This window comes from Pseudophryne corroboree, chromosome 9, assembly GCF_028390025.1.
Source record: "Pseudophryne corroboree isolate aPseCor3 chromosome 9, aPseCor3.hap2, whole genome shotgun sequence".
Taxonomy (NCBI): domain Eukaryota; kingdom Metazoa; phylum Chordata; class Amphibia; order Anura; family Myobatrachidae; genus Pseudophryne; species Pseudophryne corroboree.
In genome coordinates, this window is record NC_086452.1 from 48,774,958 (window position 1) to 48,788,812 (window position 13,855).

Genomic DNA, 13,855 nt, shown 5'->3' on the forward strand with positions numbered 1-13,855 from the left:
TATGCCTCAGCTGCTGCAGCACCTCTTTCTGCCCCGGCTGATGCAGCACATCTTTCTTCCCCGGCTACTGCAGCACTCCTCTCTACATCTGCTGTTGCAGCACCTCTCTCTGCACTGGTTTCTACAGCAGCTCTCTCTACATAGATGCTGCAGCATCTTTCTCTGCCCCAGCTGCTGCTGCAGCACCCCTCTCTACATCTGCTGTTGCAGCACCTCTCTCTGCACTGGTTTCTACAGCAGCTCTCTCTACATAGGTGCTGCAGCATCTTTCTCTGCCCCAGCTGCTGCTGCAGCACCCCTCTCTACATCTGCTGTTGCAGCACCTCTCTCTGCACTGGTTTCTACAGCAGCTCTCTCTACATAGGTGCTGCAGCATCTTTCTCTGCCCCAGCTGCTGCTGCAGCACCTCTCTCTGCATTAGAAGCTGCAGAGTAACATTAATAAGCGGCTCTACTGTGGCATAACTTGTATATGTGGCTCTACTGCGGTGTAATATGTATAAGCGTCTCTACTGTGGTATACGTGTATAAAAGGCTCTACTGTGGTGCAACGTGTATAATCGGCCTTACTGTGGTGAAACATATATTAGCGGCTCTACTGTGTTGTGTAACATGTATAAGGGGCTCTACTGTGTTGTGTAACGTGTATAAGGGGCTCTACTGTGTTGTGTAATGTGTATAAGGGGCTCTACTGTGGTATAACGTGTATAAAAGGCTCTACTGTGGTGCAACGTGTATAATCGGCCTTACTGTGGTGAAACATATATTAGCGGCTCTACTGTGTTGTGTAACATGTATAAGCGGCTCTACTGTGCTGTGTAACTTGTATATGTGGCTCTACTGCGGTGTAATATGTATAAGCGTCTCTACTGTGGTATAACGTGTATAAAAGGCTCTACTGTGGTGCAACGTGTATAATCGGCCTTACTGTGGTGAAACATATATTAGCGGCTCTACTGTGTTGTGTAACGTGTATAAGGGGCTCTACTGTGTTGTGTAACATGTATAAGGAGCTCTACTGTGTTGTGTAATGTGTATAAGGGGCTCTACTGTGGTATAACGTGTATAAAAGGCTCTACTGTGGTGCAACGTGTATAATCGGCCTTACTGTGGTGTAACATATATTAGCGGCTCTACTGTGTTGTGTAACATGTATAAGTGGCTCTACTGTGTTGTGTAACGTGTATAAGGGGCTCTACTGTGTTGTGTAATGTGTATAAGGGGCTCTACTGTGATGCCCCTATATTATTCATAGGGGGGCTCCCAAAGTAAACTTTGGCCCTGAGATCCACAAGGATCTAGAACCTGTCCCCAATTTAGGATTTTAAAATAGTTTTTTTTTTTCATTTCAAATGTAACATGCACCCAATTCATTACAGGGGAGGGGGCGCCAAAACATACCCTTGCTCCGGGCACCATGGCACCTAGCTACACCTCTGGGCTTCCTCATATACAGTACTCAGGAAAATATGAACTCCTAAGGACTCGGAGTAGAGTGGTGGGTAACCAGGCCCTTTGGACTAGATGCACGTGGTTTAAGCCCCACCCAAGGACTTTGCTGGTTCTACTCCATTGCTGAGTGTTCAGTGGGATCACTGGCAACTAATAATATCACGTTTAAAGTTTCCCGATTAAATCCTGACACATTGAAGTATCTTTGTGATGGGGTAATGTTATTTTGTAGTTACAACAAGCATCTGAGAATACATATTAAGAGCCCAGCAAGAATACAAACTGCCAATTTCCAGATTTGTTAATCTGTTTGTCAGAGATTGCCGTCCCCAAGGGTTCAGCAGTGTGGTTGGATAACGTTCGCTAGATGTTAGACTCATCATATTAATAAGAGTGATAAACATGCTGCTTATTGCCTATTATTGTGAAACATACAGAACTCTTTAAAAAAGTTTTGCTGCAGCTTTAGGGGTCATTTATGAAAGGAGACTTTCACCACTAGAATACATTCAAACAGTGTCGTAACTAGAGATGAGCGGGTTCGGTTTCTCTGAATCCGAACCCGCCAGAACTTCATGTTTTTTTTCACGGGTCCGAGCGACTCGGATCTTCCCGCCTTGCTCGGTTAACCCGAGCGCGCCCGAACGTCATCATGACGCTGTCGGATTCTCGCGAGGCTCGGATTCTATCGCGAGACTCGGATTCTATATAAGGAGCCGCGCGTCGCCGCCATTTTCACACGTGCATTGAGATTGATAGGGAGAGGACGTGGCTGGCGTCCTCTCCGTTTAGAATTAGAATAGATTAGAGAGACACTTGATTTACTAATTTTGGGGAGCATTAGGAGTACTCAGTAGTGTACAGTGCAGAGTTTTGCTGATAGTGACCAGTGACCACCACTTTTATTTATAATCCGTTCTCTGCCTGAAAAAAGCGATACACAGCACACAGTGACTCAGTCACATACCATATCTGTGTGCACTGCTCAGGCTCAGGCCAGTGTGCTGCATCATCTATTATCTATATATAATATTATATATATCTGTCTGACTGCTCAGCTCACACAGCTTATAATTGTGGGGGAGACTGGGGAGCACTACTGCAGTGCCAGTTATAGGTTATAGCAGGAGCCAGGAGTACATAATATATTATATAGTGAGTGACCACCAGACACACAGTGCAGTTTATTTAATATATCCGTTCTCTGCCTGAAAAAAGCGATACACACAGTGACTCAGTCAGTCACATACCATATCTGTGTGCACTGCTCAGGCTCAGGCCAGTGTGCTGCATCATCTATATATATTATATATCTGTCTGACTGCTCAGCTCACACAGCTTATAATTGTGGGGGAGACTGGGGAGCACTACTGCAGTGCCAGTTATAGGTTATAGCAGGAGCCAGGAGTACATAATATTATATTAAAATTAAACAGTGCACACTTTTGCTGCAGGAGTGCCACTGCCAGTGTGACTAGTGACCAGTGACCTGACCACCAGTATATAATATTAGTAGTATACTATCTCTTTATCAACCAGTCTATATTAGCAGCAGACACAGTACAGTGCGGTAGTTCACGGCTGTGGCTACCTCTGTGTCGGCACTCGGCAGCCCGTCCATAATTGTATATACCACCTAACCGTGGTTTTTTTTTCTTTCTTTATACATACATACTAGTTACGAGTATACGATCTCTTTATCAACCAGTCTATATATTAGCAGCAGACACAGTACAGTGCGGTAGTTCACGGCTGTGGCTACCTCTGTGTCGGCACTCGGCAGCCCGTCCATAATTGTATATACCACCTAACCGTGGTTTTTTTTTCTTTCTTTATACATACATACTAGTTACGAGTATACTATCTCTTTATCAACCAGTCTATATATTAGCAGCAGACACAGTACAGTGCGGTAGTTCACGGCTGTGGCTACCTCTGTGTCGGCACTCGGCAGCCCGTCCATAATTGTATATACCACCTAACCGTGGTTTTTTTTTCTTTCTTTATACATACATACTAGTTACGAGTATACTATCTCTTTATCAACCAGTCTATATTAGCAGCAGACACAGTACAGTGCGGTAGTTCACGGCTGTGGCTACCTCTGTGTCGGCACTCGGCAGCCCGTCCATAATTGTATATACCACCTAACCGTGGTTTTTTTTTCTTTCTTTATACATACATACTAGTTACGAGTATACTATCTCTTTATCAACCAGTCTATATATTAGCAGCAGACACAGTACAGTGCGGTAGTTCACGGCTGTGGCTACCTCTGTGTCGGCACTCGGCAGCCCGTCCATAATTGTATATACCACCTAACCGTGGTTTTTTTTTTCTTTCTTTATACATACATACTAGTTACGAGTATACTATCTCTTTATCAACCAGTCTATATATTAGCAGCAGACACAGTACAGTGCGGTAGTTCACGGCTGTGGCTACCTCTGTGTCGGCACTCGGCAGCCCGTCCATAATTGTATATACCACCTAACCGTGGTTTTTTTTTCTTTCTTTATACATACATACTAGTTACGAGTATACTATCTCTTTATCAACCAGTCTATATATTAGCAGCAGACACAGTACAGTGCGGTAGTTCACGGCTGTGGCTACCTCTGTGTCGGCACTCGGCAGCCCGTCCATAATTGTATATACCACCTAACCGTGGTTTTTTTTTCTTTCTTTATACATACATACTAGTTACGAGTATACTATCTCTTTATCAACCAGTCTATATATTAGCAGCAGACACAGTACAGTGCGGTAGTTCACGGCTGTGGCTACCTCTGTGTCGGCACTCGGCAGCCCGTCTATAATTGTATATACCACCTAACCGTGGTTTTTTTTTCTTTCTTTATACATACATACTAGTTACGAGTATACTATCTCTTTATCAACCAGTCTATATATTAGCAGCAGACACAGTACAGTGCGGTAGTTCACGGCTGTGGCTACCTCTGTGTCGGCACTCGGCAGCCCGTCCATAATTGTATATACCACCTAACCGTGGTTTTTTTTTCTTTCTTTATACATACATACTAGTTACGAGTATACTATCTCTTTATCAACCAGTCTATATATTAGCAGCAGACACAGTACAGTGCGGTAGTTCACGGCTGTGGCTACCTCTGTGTCGGCACTCGGCAGCCCGTCCATAATTGTATATACCACCTAACCGTGTTTTTTTTTTCTTTCTTTATACATACATACTAGTTACGAGTATACTATCTCTTTATCAACCAGTCTATATATTAGCAGCAGACACAGTACAGTGCGGTAGTTCACGGCTGTGGCTACCTCTGTGTCGGCACTCGGCAGCCCGTCCATAATTGTATATACCACCTAACCGTGGTTTTTTTTTCTTTCTTTATACATACATACTAGTTACGAGTATACTATCTCTTTATCAACCAGTCTATATATTAGCAGCAGACACAGTACAGTGCGGTAGTTCACGGCTGTGGCTACCTCTGTGTCGGCACTCGGCAGCCCGTCCATAATTGTATATACCACCTAACCGTGGTTTTTTTTTCTTTCTTTATACATACATACTAGTTACGAGTATACTATCTCTTTATCAACCAGTCTATATTAGCAGCAGACACAGTACAGTGCGGTAGTTCACGGCTGTGGCTACCTCTGTGTCGGCACTCGGCAGCCCGTCCATAATTGTATACTAGTATCCAATCCATCCATCTCCATTGTTTACCTGAGGTGCCTTTTAGTTGTGCCTATTAAAATATGGAGAACAAAAATGTTGAGGTTCCAAAATTAGGGAAAGATCAAGATCCACTTCCACCTCGTGCTGAAGCTGCTGCCACTAGTCATGGCCGAGACGATGAAATGCCAGCAACGTCGTCTGCCAAGGCCGATGCCCAATGGCATAGTACAGAGCATGTCAAAACCAAAACACCAAATATCAGTAAAAAAAGGACTCCAAAACCTAAAATAAAATTGTCGGAGGAGAAGCGTAAACTTGCCAATATGCCATTTACCACACGGAGTGGCAAGGAACGGCTGAGGCCCTGGCCTATGTTCATGGCTAGTGGTTCAGCTTCACATGAGGATGGAAGCACTCAGCCTCTCGCTAGAAAACTGAAAAGACTCAAGCTGGCAAAAGCACCGCAAAGAACTGTGCGTTCTTTGAAATCCCAAATCCACAAGGAGAGTCCAATTGTGTCGGTTGCGATGCCTGACCTTCCCAACACTGGACGTGAAGAGCATGCGCCTTCCACCATTTGCACGCCCCCTGCAAGTGCTGGAAGGAGCACCCGCAGTCCAGTTCCTGATAGTCAGATTGAAGATGTCAGTGTTGAAGTACACCAGGATGAGGAGGATATGGGTGTTGCTGGCGCTGGGGAGGAAATTGACCAGGAGGATTCTGATGGTGAGGTGGTTTGTTTAAGTCAGGCACCCGGAGAGACACCTGTTGTCCGTGGGAGGAATATGGCCGTTGACATGCCAGGTGAAAATACCAAAAAAATCAGCTCTTCGGTGTGGAGGTATTTCACCAGAAATGCGGACAACAGGTGTCAAGCCGTGTGTTCCCTTTGTCAAGCTGTAATAAGTAGGGGTAAGGACGTTAACCACCTCGGAACATCCTCCCTTATACGTCACCTGCAGCGCATTCATAATAAGTCAGTGACAAGTTCAAAAACTTTGGGTGACAGCGGAAGCAGTCCACTGACCAGTAAATCCCTTCCTCTTGTAACCAAGCTCACGCAAACCACCCCACCAACTCCCTCAGTGTCAATTTCCTCCTTCCCCAGGAATGCCAATAGTCCTGCAGGCCATGTCACTGGCAATTCTGACGAGTCCTCTCCTGCCTGGGATTCCTCCGATGCATCCTTGCGTGTAACGCCTACTGCTGCTGGCGCTGCTGTTGTTGCCGCTGGGAGTCGATGGTCATCCCAGAGGGGAAGTCGTAAGCCCACTTGTACTACTTCCAGTAAGCAATTGACTGTTCAACAGTCCTTTGCGAGGAAGATGAAATATCACAGCAGTCATCCTACTGCAAAGCGGATAACTGAGGCCTTGGCATCCTGGGTGGTGAGAAACGTGGTTCCGGTATCCATCATTACTGCAGAGCCAACTAGAGACTTGTTGGAGGTACTGTGTCCCCGGTACCAAATACCATCTAGGTTCCATTTCTCTAGGCAGGCGATACCGAAAATGTACACAGACCTCAGAAAAAGAGTCACCAGTGTCCTAAAAAATGCAGCTGTACCCAATGTCCACTTAACCACGGACATGTGGACAAGTGGAGCAGGGCAGGGTCAGGACTATATGACTGTGACAGCCCACTGGGTAGATGTATGGACTCCCGCCGCAAGAACAGCAGCGGCGGCACCAGTAGCAGCATCTCGCAAACGCCAACTCTTTCCTAGGCAGGCTACGCTTTGTATCACCGCTTTCCAGAATACGCACACAGCTGAAAACCTCTTACGGCAACTGAGGAAGATCATCGCGGAATGGCTTACCCCAATTGGACTCTCCTGTGGATTTGTGGCATCGGACAACGCCAGCAATATTGTGTGTGCATTAAATCTGGGCCAATTCCAGCACGTCCCATGTTTTGCACATACCTTGAATTTGGTGGTGCAGAATTTTTTAAAAAACGACAGGGGCGTGCAAGAGATGCTGTCGGTGGCCAGAAGAATTGCGGGACACTTTCGGCGTACAGGCACCACGTACAGAAAACTGGAGCACCACCAAAAACTACTGAACCTGCCCTGCCATCATCTGAAGCAAGAAGTGGTAACGAGGTGGAATTCAACCCTCTATATGCTTCAGAGGTTGGAGGAGCAGCAAAAGGCCATTCAAGCCTATACAATTGAGCACGATATAGTAGGTGGAATGCACCTGTCTCAAGTGCAGTGGAGAATGATTTCAACGTTGTGCAAGGTTCTGATGCCCTTTGAACTTGCCACACGTGAAGTCAGTTCAGACACTGCCAGCCTGAGTCAGGTCATTCCCCTCATCAGGCTTTTGCAGAAGAAGCTGGAGGCATTGAAGAAGGAGCTAAAAGGGAGCGATTCCGCTAGGCATGTGGGACTTGTGGATGCAGCCCTTAATTCGCTTAACAAGGATTCACGGGTGGTCAATCTGTTGAAATCAGAGCACTACATTTTGGCCACCGTGCTCGATCCTAGATTTAAAGCCTACCTTGGATCTCTCTTTCCGGCAGACACAGGTCTGCTGGGGTTGAAAGACCTGCTGGTGACAAAATTGTCAAGTCAAGCGGAACGCGACCTGTCAACATCTCCTCCTTCACATTCTCCCGCAACTGGGGGTGCGAGGAAAAGGCTCAGAATTCCGAGCCCACCCGCTGGCGGTGATGCAGGGCAGTCTGGAGCGACTGCTGATGCTGACATCTGGTCCGGACTGAAGGACCTGCCAACGATTACGGACATGTCGTCTACTGTCACTGCATATGATTCTCTCAACATTGATAGAATGGTGGAGGATTATATGAGTGACCGCATCCAAGTAGGCACGTCACACAGTCCGTACTTATACTGGCAGGAAAAAGAGGCAATTTGGAGGCCCTTGCACAAACTGGCTTTATTCTACCTAAGTTGCCCTCCCACAAGTGTGTACTCCGAAAGAGTGTTTAGTGCCGCCGCTCACCTTGTCAGCAATCGGCGTACGAGGTTACATCCAGAAAATGTGGAGAAGATGATGTTCATTAAAATGAATTATAATCAATTCCTCCGCGGAGACATTGACCAGCAGCAATTGCCTCCACAAAGTACACAGGGAGCTGAGATGGTGGATTCCAGTGGGGACGAATTGATAATCTGTGAGGAGGGGGATGTACACGGTGATATATCGGAGGGTGAAGATGAGGTGGACATCTTGCCTCTGTAGAGCCAGTTTGTGCAAGGAGAGATTAATTGCTTCTTTTTTGGGGGGGGTCCAAACCAACCCGTCATATCAGTCACAGTCGTGTGGCAGACCCTGTCACTGAAATGATGGGTTGGTTAAAGTGTGCATGTCCTGTTTTGTTTATACAACATAAGGGTGGGTGGGAGGGCCCAAGGACAATTCCATCTTGCACCTCTTTTTTCTTTTCTTTTTCTTTGCATCATGTGCTGATTGGGGAGGTTTTTTTTGGAAGGGACATCCTGCGTGACACTGCAGTGCCACTCCTAGATGGGCCCGGTGTTTGTGTCGGCCACTAGGGTCGCTAATCTTACTCACACAGTCAGCTACCTCATTGCGCCTCTTTTTTTCTTTGCGTCATGTGCTGTTTGGGGAGGGTTTTTTGGAAGGGACATCCTGCGTGACACTGCAGTGCCACTCCTAGATGGGCCCGGTGTTTGTGTCGGCCACTAGGGTCGCTAATCTTACTCACACAGCTACCTCATTGCGCCTCTTTTTTTCTTTGCGTCATGTGCTGTTTGGGGAGGGTTTTTTGGAAGGGACATCCTGCGTGACACTGCAGTGCCACTCCTAGATGGGCCCGGTGTTTGTGTCGGCCACTAGGGTCGCTAATCTTACTCACACAGCTACCTCATTGCGCCTCTTTTTTTCTTTGCGTCATGTGCTGTTTGGGGAGGGTTTTTTGGAAGGGACATCCTGCGTGACACTGCAGTGCCACTCCTAGATGGGCCCGGTGTTTGTGTCGGCCACTAGGGTCGCTAATCTTACTCACACAGCTACCTCATTGCGCCTCTTTTTTTCTTTGCGTCATGTGCTGTTTGGGGAGGGTTTTTTGGAAGGGACATCCTGCGTGACACTGCAGTGCCACTCCTAGATGGGCCCGGTGTTTGTGTCGGCCACTAGGGTCGCTAATCTTACTCACACAGCTACCTCATTGCGCCTCTTTTTTTCTTTGCGTCATGTGCTGTTTGGGGAGGGTTTTTTGGAAGGGACATCCTGCGTGACACTGCAGTGCCACTCCTAGATGGGCCCGGTGTTTGTGTCGGCCACTAGGGTCGCTAATCTTACTCACACAGCTACCTCATTGCGCCTCTTTTTTTCTTTGCGTCATGTGCTGTTTGGGGAGGGTTTTTTGGAAGGGACATCCTGCGTGACACTGCAGTGCCACTCCTAGATGGGCCCGGTGTTTGTGTCGGCCACTAGGGTCGCTAATCTTACTCACACAGCTACCTCATTGCGCCTCTTTTTTTCTTTGCGTCATGTGCTGTTTGGGGAGGGTTTTTTGGAAGGGCCATCCTGCGTGACACTGCAGTGCCACTCCTAGATGGGCCCGGTGTTTGTGTCGGCCACTAGGGTCGCTAATCTTACTCACACAGCTACCTCATTGCGCCTCTTTTTTTCTTTGCGTCATGTGCTGTTTGGGGAGGGTTTTTTGGAAGGGACATCCTGCGTGACACTGCAGTGCCACTCCTAGATGGGCCCGGTGTTTGTGTCGGCCACTAGGGTCACTTATCTTACTCACACAGCGACCTCGGTGCAAATTTTAGGACTAAAAATAATATTGTGAGGTGTGAGGTATTCAGAATAGACTGAAAATGAGTGTAAATTATGGTTTTTGAGGTTAATAATACTTTGGGATCAAAATGACCCCCAAATTCTATGATTTAAGCTGTTTTTTAGTGTTTTTTGAAAAAAACACCCGAATCCAAAACACACCCGAATCCGACAAAAAAAATTCGGTGAGGTTTTGCCAAAACGCGTTCGAACCCAAAACACGGCCGCGGAACCGAACCCAAAACCAAAACACAAAACCCGAAAAATTTCAGGCGCTCATCTCTAGTCGTAACTAGATACTGTATTTTAGCACTGTGTGCAAGAAACAGCATCGGCACGCCCCTTCCCATATACAAAGCAGGGCCAGTGTGCGCCTGAGGCGTGCACCAAAAATATAGGGGTGTGGCTTCATGGGGAAGGGGTGTGTCCACAGACCTACCTTTTACACATTACTGCAGGCAGAGTCCCCCTTTTTACACATTACGACAGCAGAGTCCCCTTTTTACACATTACGGCAGCAGAGTCACCCTTTTTACACATTACGGCAGGCAGAGTCCCCCTTTTTACACATTAGGCTGGCAGAGTTCCCCTTTTTTGTCATTAGGGTGACAGAGTCCCCTTTTTTTACACATTAGGCAGACAGAGCCTCCCTTTGTTACACATTATGGCAGCAGAGCCCCCTTTTTTACACATTATGGCAGCAGAGCCCCCTTTTTTACACATTAGGCAGGCAGAGTTCCCCTTCTTTACACATTATGGCAGCAGAGCCCCCTTTTTTACACATTAGGCAGGCAGAGTCCCCCTTTTTTACACATTATGGCAGCAGAGCCCCCTTTTTTTACACATTAGGCAGGCAGAGTCCCCTTTTTTACACATTAGGCAGTCAGAGCCCCCTTTTTTACACATTAGGCAGGCAGAGTCCCCTTTTTACACATTACAGTAACAGAGCCCCCCTTTTTTACACATTAGGCAGGTTCCCCCCCCCCCCTTTTTTTTTTTTTTTACACATTACAGCAACAGAGTCTCCCTTTTTACACCTTCAGCAGGCAGGATCCACATTTTACACATTAGGCAGCAGAGTCCCCCATTTATACACATTTTAGCAGGCATTCACACTTTTTTTTTACACGTTATGGCAGGCAGTCCCCATTTTTTTCACATTATGGCAGTCCCCCTTTTTTACACATTACGGCAGGCAATCCCCCTTTTTTTACACATTTTGACAGACAGCCCCCTTTTTTTACACATAATGACAGACAGCCCCCTATTTGTAACACATTATGACAGACAGTCCCCCCCTTTTTTTAACACATTATAACAGGCAGTCCCCCTTTCGTTCTTTTTTTATATACATTATGGCAGGCATGCCCCTATTTTTACACATAATGGCAGGCAGTCCCCATTTTTTTACACATAATGGCAGGCAGGCCCCCTTTTTTTACATATTATGACAGACAGTACCCCTTTTTTATTTTACACATTATGGCAGGCAGTCCCCACTTTTTTTTCTCTACACATTATGGCAGGCAGTCCCCCTTTTTTACACATTATGGCAGGCAGTCCCCCTTTTTTTTCTCTACACATTATGGCAGGCCTTCCCCCATTTTTACACATTATGGCAGGCAGTTCACCTATTGTTTTTTTACACATTATGGCAGGCAGTCCTCCTTTTTTATACATTATGGCAGGCAGTCCTCCTTTTTTATACATTATGGCAGGCAGTCCACCTTTTTAACACATTATGACAGGCAGTCCCCCTTTTTTTATAGATTATGACAGGCAGTCCCCCCTTTTTACACATTATGGGAGGGAGGGAGGGGAGAGAGAGACAGGGGGAGAGAGAGACAGAGAGAGAGAGTGAGTTATAGTCACCTGCAATGAGCCGGCATGTGTCTCCTCTGTCCTCTTCCTGTTCTTGCCCTATGCTGCGGGTGGGTGGGCTGACAGGCAGAGGCAGTAGCGGAGCGGGAGGGGGCATGCCAATGGCGGGGGGCATGGTCCGGACAACACAGGCATATCCGGACCGTTGCTGGGGCTTGTCGTGGTGGTTGCGTGACGTCACGCGCAGCCGTTGTGACCTGGGATGTGGCGGGTAGCCCCTTGCCATCGCACAGGAGCTGCGCAAGCAGGAAGCTACTCACCAGGTGCAAAAGCATCACCGCCATGTGATGCTTTTGCACCGTTGCAGGGAGGGGGGGCAGAGCCAGACATGCGGGGCAGACTAGCCCTGTGCTGGGCGTCCCCCCGCATGTCTGAGTAAATGATCGTAGATGTGCTAAATTGAACACATCTACGATCAACTCTGAATTACCCCCATAATGACAAGCGAGTACACTACAATGTGCAGGAGAGCGCTTAAACCCCTAGGTATTTTTAGATTAGGATATTAGATGCAGGGTGGTTTAGAGTAATGTTTTATGGGGTGTTAGTTGGGAGCCAATCAGATCTGCTTTGGGGTTAGGGCTACGGGAGGAAAGGGCTAATTTAGTGTGTGTTAGCAGGGCTCTGCCTTGTTTTCCGTTGGTCTTCGGACAGGTAAGTACTGTGGCACTCTGTGAAGCTTATTGGTCTGTTATTGCTGTGTGTGTTTTTTCCTTTCTTTCTCCTGTTTTATTCCTTTGCTTTCCTTTTTCTTTTACTTTCATTTCTATCCTGGTCTTTCCTTCTTTATTCCTACCTTTGATTTCGGATATCTAAGCCTCAGAGATCAGCCCCTGTTCCCTTTGGAAAGCGGGACGCTGAGAGGCCTGCATGTAAGAGCATGACTGCGTGGGTGTGCCTCTGCTTATCCTCTTGTCCAGCCATAGTGCCTGCTCGGTTGGTATCCTTTGGACCATTGGTGGTTAGGAGTTATGTCACCGGACCCGCGTAAAGGCCGAGGATAGTGGCGCTGCTTGCCTCCTGTTCCCGTTGCGGATCTCATGGGATCCCACGAGGTGGCTCCCAGGGACACTGCACAGTGTGGGCACCAGCCCCGGAGGGCACCCACGTCATCTCCTGATATGGCGGTGTCCTCTGGTTTTGAGCCTTGTCACGCCTCAGGAACGGGATTCCCCTGGCTTTTCTGGCAGTGAGCATATGATGGATGGTCCCGTGTGCCTATAGTTTTGGGGTGCGGGGCCATGCTGTCTGCTGCTCATGCTGGCTCATCTCAGCCTATTGCAGGGATGTCGGCGGCCCTCCTTCTTAGCCTCCATTGAACGTGTCCTCAGTGGCCTTTCTGCTGGTGTCTGTGGTTGGTGGGTTTTCTCTTGTCCTCACAGCATGGACGGCTGGGAGTCCGTCGGTGGGTGGGTCCATGCAACTTCCTGAGCAGGGGGATGTTAGGGTGCAGCTTATGCCCTTAGTTGCGCAGCTGTATGGTATTTTTGGGGTACCTACTGCTGTCCCTACTTTTCCACAACAGGATGCTACGCCTTTAATTGTTCCCGTTACCTTTTCTGATGATTTGTGTCCTCCCTCCTCCTCTTATATTTCAGGTCCTGATGCTTGATGTGGTGCAAGGGATTAGAAGAAAGGTGGTCCTCGGGTTTCCCGTTCTCCGGTGGGATCGCTGATGGGTCATCAGGTGAGATGGATTCAGAATGAGTTAGGAGTTGTTACTAGTTCATCCAGGTTCAGCACTAGTTCAGAGCAACATGGGAGTCATAGGGCTAAAAACAGGCATGTAGGGGTCATTCTAGGCTAAGGAGGAACGTTTAGGGTGCATGATTGGGCCCTTTCCTGTCCCTCCTTGCCTGATCTTGTTTTGTCCCTGATTGGTGTTGTGTCCAAGAAAGACCCCTGGGCCATTCGCCTTATCCAACACCTCTTGTACCCTATGGTAGTGTCAATCCCTTTTGTGGATGTGTTACCAGTCTTTGAAAAAGCTTGTTGTTGGTTAGGGAACTGGGCCTTGGAGCTTTGTTGGGGAACATACATGTGGAATACACCTTTCGCCTTGTTCCAGTTTGTGGGTTTCA